This window comes from Leptodactylus fuscus, chromosome 3 (assembly GCF_031893055.1).
Source record: "Leptodactylus fuscus isolate aLepFus1 chromosome 3, aLepFus1.hap2, whole genome shotgun sequence".
In the NCBI taxonomy this organism is placed as follows: domain Eukaryota; kingdom Metazoa; phylum Chordata; class Amphibia; order Anura; family Leptodactylidae; genus Leptodactylus; species Leptodactylus fuscus.
Window position 1 is genome coordinate 39,582,844 of NC_134267.1, and position 12,579 is coordinate 39,595,422.

A 12,579-nucleotide genomic window follows, 5' to 3' on the forward strand; every position below is an offset into this window, starting at 1 on the left:
TTGTGGTTCCTGGTTCCTCTGCTCAGTCTTATTCCCTGTCTGTTTGTATTCGGTCTGTTTTCTTGGTTTATTTACCCGGCTTGTATTTTTGACCATCCCTTGTCTTTTGATTTGGTACCTTTATTATATCTCCTGGCTTGACCTCTTGCTCATCTGACCTCGCCTTCTCTTCTGTGTCTTGCTGGGACTTGTGGTCCTCCCTGGTTCCATGCTGTTTAGTGTTTTGTTTTGCATTGCAGTTACACTGTGCTTTCTGTTTAGGTGTGACCCCCGTGACTCCAGTCCCTAGCACTTTCAGGGCCTCCTCTCTCCTTATCCTAGCCGCCGGATAGAAGCGTAAGGAGTCGTGGTAGGCGCACTTCAATTAGGAAGTGCATTGGTCTGCCTCATCTCAGATATTACAGCATAGTTATAGCTGCAGGGCCTGCGACCCCTTTTGTCATTAGTTGCACAGTGTTGCTTTCCCAGCTGTGTCACTTTGCACTGCCTGACCCTGACTCCAATCCTTACAGTAAGGTTTGTCGTTCAGTTGTCCCTGTCACTAGGACAGTTGCCTCAAATAAGTAGTGACACAGGGTGGGCCTAGGTTTAGGGCTCACTATCTCTGTCTTCCCTTTCTCTAGCAGCTGTTATTGGGAATTACCTTTGGGCAGTTCTAGCAGCTGTATTTTGGAGGCCCTGTATAATGCCATACAAAGTACATAGAGCCCCATAATACCAGATCGATGCACATGCTCAATATCCAATATGACCATGCGCACAAAACGGTCACGCGTAGCGGATTAAGGAGGACACATAATAATAATATTGTGTAGACCTCTTAAATGTAGAATAGTTAAATCAATTGTTCTTTTTTTAATAGACCTTGTTACTATTGACCAGCAACTCTTCAATGACCACAAGGATGTCAGTTCTCATCTATCAGCCCACCATAGTTACATGCTGGTCTTAGTGGGCGCTGTTGTTGACTGCAGTTTGGTAGCCCAATGTGATTAAGACCTGACGGGCTAATACAAGTGATTGATAGTTTGTTTAATGATGACTAAGACGATCTGCGGGTCTTTAATAGTTCATGTAAATTGTTCTAACAAGCGCCATTGCTTTTCACTGTAACATAAAACAGTCAATAATTTCTTTAACCACTTGCCGTCTGCCCATTGACTTTAGAAGTCCGGGCAGTTGGCAATTAACTCTGCAAGTATGTACTTGTGCACCCTTGCAGAGTTAGAAGCTGGTCAAGATTGGGGAGAGGGGCAGCTGTCAGTGACAGGGCGAGGGCGGTTTGTTATGATTGATAAAGGGCGTGTGTCAGCCCTAGTCGACAGATGACAACTTGGTGACGGTCTCTTCTCTGAATAAGTGTCACACAGAACAAGACAAAACACAGGAGAGGAGTCAGCAAGCCAAGGGTCAAAGCCAGAGAGACAAAGCAGTACAAAATCGTAATCCAAAACAGTAGTCACATTGGAAGCCAAAGGTCAGTAATACAATAGTAAGAGAAGTAGGAAGCTAGCGAGGACAAAGTCACAGGACAGAGTCAAAATAGCCGTCAAACCTGTGTGGGTGGATGATGTATATATAAGAAGCCCAGGACCTGCCCCAGACTTGATTGGTAGACAGGCTGTAACACAGACAAGGCTAAGATTAACTATTAGATGGACAGAGGGAAACAAGGTGCAGGAGATGGGTGTGGTGAAAATTCTATTATAGAGGAGAGGTAATGGAGCAGTGTTCACACAGAGCAACAAAAAACTCTAAGCAAAGAATCAAAGTGAACACACCTCCTGCGCCATAGAGTGCGAGCTGAGGGTGGCACAGAGACCCGAACAGGTAGAGACACTTCATCTGACGCGTGTGTGCCTGTATTTTCTACACTAAGGAGCGACCGACCTCCTCCTCTTTTTGTTGTTTCAGCTTATGTCAATTCATGTAAGGCCTCATTCACATTTGCGTTAGTATTCCATCCGGGGGACCCCCGAACGAAATACCGAACGCAACTGCAAGCGGTGTGCCAGTAAAAGCACCTGGACCCCATAGACTATAATGGGGTCTGTGTGCTTGCCGCAAGATCTCCGCAGGGATCATGCGGACAGGAATGTATTTCACGATCTACTTTCCTGTCTGCATGATTCGTGTGGGCAGCGTGCGGCAAGCACACGCACCCCATTATAATCTATGGGGTCCATGTGCTTTTACTGCACACCGCTTGCAGTTGTGTTCGATATTCTGTTTGGACTCCTTGAACGGAATACCGAACGCAGATATGAACGAAGGGTAACACTTGTCCTCCATAGAAGGAACTAAATCTCAGGACGGAACCAATTAATACAGATGTAATACTAGATACTAAACATGTTGGTATCTCAATAACCTATTTTCAGGTCTATCTGATTATTCGATGCAATAATAAAGATGAAATCCAGTTTCCCTTACAGAGCTCTAGGAGACGCTTTCAGGAGCGGCACTTAGGAGACGAGCGCGACTACTGGCAAGAAACACCTGTTTTTTCCTTTTCAAAGTAAACATGAATATAAAATATTCAGGCCACACTGCTTTTAACGTCCTCCAGCCAGCGTTTGTTTCCCTCCTCACCCCTTCCAGAAGCTCAGAAAATAATATTTTAATATTTATTGCAAATGAAGTAAAGCATGAATTAAACATTAAACATCTAATATATATTTTATTCCGTAAAACTCTATATCCTGCACTAGTGGGGAATAAAAGCCCAAAACTTCTCCGACTGTCAGTGATTCCCTACATTACCAAGAGACCACTGAAGAACAGCGTGAAAAGGGAAGAAAGGAATATGATGGGGAGAATTTATCCAGAAAGTAAATATTTTAAGATATTTTATGAATACATTGTACACACCGCAGCTATTCTACTAAGCTTGGGCCTTAACTTTTTAGAATGTATCATTTATAGGTCTAAGATTCTATCCGGATTTGTTTCTTAACATATTTTTAGCTACATATTCCCTGGCTAGGCATATTTTGAATGCTCATCATCCTGTTGTCTGCAGTCACCAGTAGAGGGAGCCTAGGAGGGACAGATGTACCAACATTCAGCAGGCCATTCTAGTAACCTTAAAGGGAACTTGTCAACATCTTTGTACACTTAAAGGGGTTGTCCCATAACAAGGATCCTATCTATACTGCTTGTTAATGTGGATTTAAGACTTTTCCTAAAAACACTTATTTAGCAAAACTGCTTTGTTTGTCCACTATCTTAATTTATTCACTTCATTGTTGACACTGCGTTTCTATGGCCCTTGGGATTATCTGCTCAAATGTCAAGTGAGGTAGCTGCCTGCTCTCAGGGGGGTTTAAGTGCACGGGAGCGAGCCTGTGTCTGTAGCTGTTCCTGTGTCTACACCACACATGTGACCTAGCTTCCTGCTCTCAGATAGAGGAGGGGGAAATGAGTGCTGCTTTCTTATATAAAACAGTCTAAATCCTAGTGGGACCTGGTCCCTCTGCTCACTAGGATTTAGCTGACTCTATATAGAACACGCTAAATCCAAGTGTTATAGGACCTATGATGACATCACAGGCCTGTCAGTCATCCCATAGGATCACGCTGTGTGGTGAGCGGAGCTACATGCTAATTTGGGGGCGGGACTAAAATGGAGGTAGTCGGACAGTATGGCTTTGCATATGAAACCCCACCCACCAATTGACGTCAAAAACCAGGAAGAAAGAAGTGTTTGCAGAAGCAAAGACTGGTGAGCAAGGGACATGGGAATACCCCTTTAAACCAGTAATACTGCTATGTATTGCACTTTTGGACTTGGGTGCAAAACAAAGCACAACCACTGGGTGGCCACACATAGACACATATAGGATACACATCTTGTGACAGAGTATCACAAAATCTAGTTGTTTTTTTTTGTTGTTGTTTTTTTTATGCTGATCATGTTGAGTCCAGGGGAATGGTAAGAAAGGACTCACCCAGAGTATGAGGCTCCAATGTGGTACTGATCTAAAAATCCTGGCTGTTTACAAAAAAAATACATCTTATTTGAGATATTACTGGATATAACAGAATCCCCTCAAGGTATCTTTATCCAAATAAGGCAAAGTCGAGCACAATATATAAGACATCAGCTCCCTAGCTCCATCCTGACCCCTTCATATTAGCCCCATCCATAAAACCTAACCATGTCAACAGTATTGAGGATGACTTGGTAGATCATAAAAAAGTTCCAAAAATAGAATAATTAAAGGGGTTGTCTGAGACCCATTTATAATGGATAATGATGACCTACTGAAGTGTATGGGAGCAGAGCTGCAACTCTTCGATGCCACTGATACAGTGTATGCTGTATAAACCATAGCAGTGGTGTATGAGAACTACAGCACATTCACTTCAATAGGAAGTGTCAGAACATACATGGCTTCCATCAGCTGATCGGTGAGGGGTCTGGGTTTTGGCTCCGCCAGTCTGATACTGGTGACCTCTGTAGGCCATCACCATAAACTCCACACCAAAGGATTAAATAACAAATTCAGCTCTGCTACATCTGTAATCTGTCTCCGCTGTGTGCCGCTAACAGGTGCACAATAACCTATTTTTCATTATGTGACAAACCGTACACATGAAATCTGTGCTAAATTACTAAGCAGGCCTGTTTAATTAGGCATGGTCCATAAATATGACAACATATTTCGAAAGCCGCCTTGTACTCGCACAGACTAAAAGAATAATTTCAGAAGACTCCACACGCAATTATTTCTGCCTTATTATAGAAGCTAAAGGAAATTTGTTTCAAGTTATGCAAAGCAGATGCTTATAAAATATTGATGAAACAGACTTAAAGATACCCAGAAATGCAAAAATGTATAATTCAGAAGGCTACGGGCAAGTGCCCACTGAGAAACACGCTCCAAAAATGTGCTCTCCCCCTGGCAAAGAGTTGAGTCGCCAAGGTTTTATTTAGTCTTGACGCTTGTTCATATATTAGGAACGCTACACCTTTGTCAGTGATATACAGTAAGTGTGAGTTATAGAGACGTATAGCATGTGTACAAGGAACTCATCTGGTCCACCGAAGACCTTCGAGAGAGTTTCCCATGAATCGCCATTCTCGTAACATCGTCTCATTATCTCGCATCCCCATAGAAGCCGATATATTGTCACTAATAGGCTGTATTCCGTCTCATGCTTGTCATAATATCCGCTCTGTAACTTGTCATCTGCAGATAGTGCTGAGACTAGCTTATGTATAGTATAGCGGGTCCTTATACCTCACCTGGAATGAATGGATCTGTATCCAGATCCATAATGACCACAGTGAAGGTTCCTCGACAGATCTGTACTCAGCAAATTATCCCAAAACCTGTCTTCTTCTCCCCTATTCTGGCACAAGTGGTGCATATTAGCACTAACAAGCCAGTGAATGCATAATAACATCAAGCAATGTCAGCCCAGATGACACCATCAATTCTAGAGCGTTGGCTCTAGAGATATAGAGTGAACTGGGAAGGTTCTAGACTACACCCTGAACTTCGAGATTTGATATGACCCCTGAATATGGGTGGGTACTTTGAGGGTGGGTACCTTGAGGCCTTCACTTGGACCTGTGTTCTGCAACCAGAATCTGAGCTAGTATCCTAAAAGCTGTATCATTCATATAGCTGGAGATCTGCAGTGGGCCAGTATCTTGTAACGTACAATTTGTCCCCATACCCTGGAATTTGTGTCTTGTGTCCTTGGATCTCCTATTCCTCCTATAACCTAAGATCAGCTATTCCTGCTACAACCTCAGCTCTGCCATACTGTAGCTGAACTCAGCTATGTAAATGATATAGCTGTTTGTCATTTTACATAGTCAGCTCTGCTATATTGTGACTTTCTTCGCATTAAATCTGTGTAGTTTACCTTGTCTATTGTACCCCAGATCTAAGAACCAACAGTGATGTGGTGTTAGATGACCAACTTTCTTGAAAACAAAAACCATGATTTGTGATACTCTGTCATAGGATGTCTAAATGTGTCTATGTGTTGCCACCCAGTGGTCATGTTGTGTGTTGCAGCCTCTTAAGAGATTTGCTATTGGATTTGTCAAACAAATTTGGTAAGAGTGGTCACATCTGTACTTTAGTCTACACATACGGGACATATCCAAGCAGAGACACGAGGAGCCTACAGTATAAGTTGTTAATGGATAATGGATAAGTCAGACAAGTAGGAAGGACTACAGGGTGTATAAGGTTCACTGGCCAAGTGGTATATAGTAGTAGTCTATGTAAGGAGTTAGGGTTCACTGAAAAAAAGAAGGATTTTGTTGAATTCAGGAGCTGAGAACTGATGAGATTCCACTGCTGGTTGCCCCCCATTAGAGTAAAGCCCCCCAGGGTCATAGGTTACGTTTTAAAGGTGATGTCATTATCCCAGGAATCAAATGTCTTCTCCTCATCTAGTGTCTGATGGTGACTTTCTGCTACTGACTTCTAAATGTATCTTGGCCTCTTCTTGGACTTGTCATCTACTTAACATAACTTGACCTACTGAACTTTCTTCTGACCTACGATAGCGACTACTTTCCTTCTTTCACAGCTGACCCAACATCTCCTCTAGTGACCCAGCCTGCCATATTCTTCTTACTAGTCTCCAGGCTCTTGTAGCTACTATGCCACAAGTCCATGACACCTTCTTCAGATTCCTTAACACACTTGTCTACCATATTTTGTAAAGAGGTCCCCATGGTCCTGTAGCTGTAATACACACAGGTATGTTATAATATGACCAGAGGTCTCCAAGATCCTGCTGTTATCACTCAAGAACCTCTGTAGACTCTTTCAAAGTACTTATCGTTGTTAATATGATATAACTTGCCCAGAAGTCTCCAAGACATTGGTCTGTAAATTATACAACAGAATAGTAGCTGCTCTTATCCAATGTCTTCTTCAACTTCTGCCCTTTTGTCCCTATCTAGTGGCCAACATATGGGTAGGGATACTCCATCTTCTGCTATTGCCATGCAAATTATTGTATAGAAAGAGATAATATGCTACTACGTAACCGTACTGGTGTGCTATGTCCTCCATATGGGCAGCATGATGGCTCCGTGGTTAGCACTGGGCAAAACTAAGTCCACATTAGGAGTTTCGATCTACTGTAAAATCTCTAACCAATGGAGTTCACCATTGTAGCCGGCCTTACAAGCTTTACAGATGGAGACATGGATTGACCACTCTCTATTAGAGATGAGCGAACAGTAAAATGTTCGAGATTCGATATTCTTTTCGAGTAGCCCCTCAATATTCGACTATTCGAATCGAATATCGAACCCCATTATAGTCTATGGGGGGAAAATGCTCGTTTCAGGGGTAGGCAACGTTCGATCAAATTATACTTACCAAGTCCACGAGTGAGGGTCGGGCTGGATCCTCCGAGAAGTCATCTCCATGCATCGTCCCCGCGGTGTCTTTCGGCTCTGAATTCACTCTGCCAGGCATCGGGCCTGGGCAGAGCCGACTGCGCATGCCCGCACTACAAGGGGACATGCGCAGTCGGCTCTGCCCAGGCCCGATGCCTGGCAGAGTGAATTCAGAGCCGGAAGACGCCGCAGGGAAGCTGCACGGAGAAGACTTCTAAAGATAGGAGAAGAAACAGTGTTGATTGGCTGACTGTATTGCATTCGGCCAATCAATGCTGGTTCTGCATCAAACTTTTCCATTCGACTAGCGAGTGGTACTCGATCAAGTACGAGTATTTCGAATACCGTAGTATTCGATCGAATACTTACTCGATCAAGTACTACTCGCTCATCTCTATTCTCTATAAGGCATGAGTGTATGTAGAACAGCAACCAAAGTCACCACTGGGAAGAGAATTGTTTGCAAGGATTTGGCTTTTTAGTGGTTTCCACTTGACTATGAGTCAGTATGAAATCTCCGCATTATCATCCGCTATGAGGTCATCTACAAAAGCTTTGTCCGCTTCCTGTCCATTGTAAATTGACTCAGAAAAAACATGTTTGGGTGGGATAAAAGCTTCATCTGTAACATGAGCAGAACATCAGTCAATACGTTTTAATAACTTATAGCAAATGTTATGAAATTAAGAATCCGTCTTCAGATAAGATGTGAATGCAATGTCACATTGGCCCTATAACCCGTCCTGTGTTCTGCTTACGTGTATGGGATAATGTATACATCAATGATATATTGTATCTTACTGGATATTGCCTCGACTACAATTTCAATGAGATTCCTGGCTAAGGAGGCTTAAAGGGTAAAGTGAAACAAGTTTATGATTTACTAATGGAAATTTGCAATAATTCTGGAGAAAAAAAAGGCACTGGTGTCTGGGTGCGAGGCTTTGCGGAAAAGGGACAGGGCTTGTTGGAAAAGGGGCAGGTTTTAGCAGGAATTAGCCAGATAGTAGACAGCTTGACTATACAGCCAACCTCTCATCCAACATTGGTAAGTGTGATAAATCTGGCACATTTTAAGGTTGTTTAGTCTAAATCAGCTCTATTATATACATACAATTTACATACATATATATATTACATATGTTGTAGGTCTCAATATTTATTTTACTAGGTAATATATGCACAAAATCTATGTACAGTATGTTTCAATTTCTCATGCAACAATTTCAATGCAATATTGTCACATGATAGCAAAGCCCTTGACCGACTGCAATACACATCACAATCTCTGGGGGCCGCACATAATATAACATACACAGGCATAACTATAGGGTAGTGGATATAGCAGCTGCGACGGGGCCCAACATCTAAGGAGCCCGATCCCACAGAAACCTAGGTGTGGGATCTCTGTATTGTGACATCACTGTGTCCTTTTTCCTGTCCTGTGACATCACTGTGTGTATTATCCCTGTACTGTGACATCACTGTGTATATTATCTCTGTACTGTGACATCACTGTGTGTATTATCCCTGTACTGTGACATCACTGTGTGTATTATCCCTGTACTGTGACATCACTGTGTGTATTATCCCTGTACTGTGACATCACTGTGTATATTATCTCTGTACTGTGACATCACTGTGTGCATTATCTCTGTACTGTGACATCACTGTGTGTATTATCCCTGTACTGTGACATCACTGTGTGTATTATCCCTGTACTGTGACATCACTGTGTGTATTATCCCTGTACTGTGACATCACTGTGTGTATTATCCCTGTACTGTGACATCACTGTGTGGATTATCCCTGTACTGTGACATCACTGTGTGTATTATCTCTGTACTGTGACATCACTGTGTGTATTATCCCTGTACTGTGACATCACTGTGTGTATTATCCCTGTACTGTGACATCACTGTGTGTATTATCCCTGTACTGTGACATCATTGTGTGTATTATCTCTGTACTGTGACATCACTGTGTGCACTATCCCTGTACTGTGACATCACTGTGTGTATTATCTCTGTACTGTGACATCACTGTGTGTATTATCCTTGTACTGTGACATCACTGTGTGTATTATCTCTGTACTGTGACATCACTGTGTGTATTATCCTGTACTGTGACATCACTGTGTGTATTATCCCTGTACTGTGACATCACTGTGTGTATTATCCCTGTACTGTGACATCACTGTGTGTATTATCCCTGTACTGTGACATCACTGTGTGTATTATCTCTGTACTGTGACATCACTGTGTGTATTATCCCTGTACTGTGACATCACTGTGTGTATTATCCCTGTACTGTGACATCACTGTGTATTATCCCTGTAGTGTGACATCACTGTGTGTATTATTCTTGTACTGTGACATCACTGTGTGTATTATCCCTGCACTGTGACATCACTGTGTGTATTATCCCTGTACTGTGACATCACTGTGTGTATTATCCCTGTACTGTGACATCACTATGTGCCCCATGATCACTGATAGCATAGATGTCTCATGAGAGATGACAGAAAATCACACTTTGTATAAAGCTCTTCATCCTGCACCACAAATCTCAGCATATGTTGAGCTAAGAGGAAAAATAAGGAAAGACACAAGTGTATCCGAGGTTGTTTAGTCCTTATTGAGGACTCTATGGAGCACTAAGAATAGTGGCACAAATGTATTTACACTGAAGGATTAATACGTTTACATAAATGTATTTTTGTGGATAATTTCTTTGATTTTTTTTTTGTTTCTTTTTTTCCACACTGCCTGACATACAAACCCTTGTCAGCTATAAGCAGCTGCTGACATTACAGAGTCCCTAGGTGAAGATAAAAGCAGGATTTCCTTTTTAGGAAGGGAAAATAAACAAGGTTGAGAGTTTTCCTTGCAGAATTTTCTGTATGCTCCTGAGGAGGCTGTAACAGGGCAGAAGGAAGTCTGGACACTGAGCCCTGCACACTGGTCTGACTCTCCTTCCTGCCTGCACCACCTATATACTATATACTCCTTGTCTATTACTTCTCTCAACACACTTCACCCATCAAGATGGTTTGGAATCGGATATACAAGAGCAATATGTCCTCTGCCTGCTGGATCTGCACAGCAGCTCTGCAATGTGGGGAAGTCACTGACAACTTCCCAGAAATATTTGCATTGAGGAATAGTCAGCACAATGACAATGAACACATACTTTATATTAGTTTTATATTAAGGGGAAATTCTGGTGGCATAATGAGTGGATGGATAGATTGACAGATAGACAAACAGATGATGGATAGATAGATAGATAGATAGATAGATAGATAGATAGACTTACTTATAAAAGAAATAATGAGAAAGAAAGAAAGAAAGAAAGAAAGAAAGAAAGAAAGAAAGAAAGAAAGAAAGAAAGAAAAAGAAAGAAAGAAAGAAAGAAAGAAAGAAAGAAAGAAAGAAAGAAAGAAAAAAGGAAAGCGAGAAGAAAGAAAGAAAGAAAGAAAGAAAGAAAGAAAGGAAGGAAGGAAGAAAGAAAGGATGGAAGGAAGGAAGGAAGGAAGGAAAGGGAAAGAAAGAAAGAAAGAAAGAAAGAAAGAAAGAAAGAAAGAAAGAAAGAAAGAAAGAAAGAAAGATAAGAGATACGGTAGATTGAAGGACACGTTACAGAATGATAGATATGAATGTATGGAAGACAGATAAATGGATAAATAGATAGATAGATAGATAGATAGATAGATAAGATGATGGATGAATAGATAGATAGATAAATAGATAGATAGATAGATAGATAGATAGATAGGAGATAGATAGATAGATGATAGATAGATAGATAGATAGATAGATAGATAGATAGATAGATAGATATCAACATTGTGGAGCACAGAAGGGAAAGGGGACTATACAATCTCTGGCTGCCCCTACGTTTGCCCTCTCACACTGTCCGCCAGTATCCGCCACTAGCACATTAAGAGAATAAGAAAATAAATGAAAAAGAAGGATAAAACGAATCCCCAATAGATGAAACACACCAATATTACTCCAAGTCCCTGTACACCGCAGTGCATCCATCAGGATATCATTACCTTACATCTATATGTTTATTTTTCTACACAAGTTTTTTTTTTCTTTTACATCCATTTCCTACAGAACAAATTCCAAGTAAATTCCTCGTATAATATTTCTGTTATTTGCAGGGTATTCTGACTAGTTCTGTTCTGTAGAGAAGTTATTAGATTATAATTATAGCGGAAAATGCTAATTAGCAGTATAGAAGAAGGTGATTACATTATAACTACCCATGTGAACAGAGCCTTGTACACCCCCAGCCGCCTAATGTCTCCGAGTGTGAGCGGCATCACCAGCACTTGACTCCTTCCCAGGAAATGTGCAGCACTTAATGCATTTCTTATTAAATTGAATGGTAACAAAGTCTCATCCAGACAAGAACCTTCCCAGCACTCATCTAATGACATTGTCTGACGCTCCCAGTCCTATTTATTGCCCTATATCTAAGATTAAGGATATTCTGCCAGATTCCACTATGGAGATGGAAAGGAATAGAAGATACTTTCCGTTACACACTAGCACACTATGGTCAGGATTATGGGGCTTTAATATTGAATCATCAGAGGTATTTCCTGACGTATTCCCCTAATAGACACCTGTCATGTGTAGTATATAGCGTATAGTGAACACAGTGACGATAAATAATACTATATACACTGAACATAGTTTAATAGGTTCTGCAGGACTTATATATCGATGACCTATAGTATCCTTAGGATAGGATCAGAGGGGTCCGACACCCAGGACCCCACAGAGTTATTGTTTGAAGAGTCTGCAGAGTCTTCATTGAATACCAAGAACGGTGCCGTATCTGACGTAGGGACCGAGCTTGACTATAACTTGCCGTACCTGTTGTAGGGACTGAGCTTGACTGTAACTTGCCGTACCTGTCTTAGGGACTGAGCTTGACTATAACTTGCCGCACCTGTTGTAGGGACTGAGCTTGACTATAACTTGCCATACCTGTCGTAGGGACTGAGCTTGACTATAACTTGCCGTACCTATCATAGGGACTGAGCTTGACTATAACTTGCCGCACCTGTTGTAGGGACTGAGCTTGACTATAACTTGCCGTACCTATCATAGGGACTGAGCTTGACTATAACTTGCCGTACCTGTCGTAGGGACTGAGCTTGACTGTAACTTGCCGCACCT

The 12,579-nt window shown here is 41.7% G+C and overlaps 1 protein-coding gene across 1 annotated transcript in view; it reads right to left on the reverse strand.

Annotated features, from left to right (window-relative positions):
• The window catches only part of PLCB1 (phospholipase C beta 1), a 480,198-nt gene that overhangs the window by 322,414 nt on the left and 145,205 nt on the right, over positions 1 to 12,579 (reverse strand). The gene's annotated exons all lie outside the window — the stretch shown is intronic.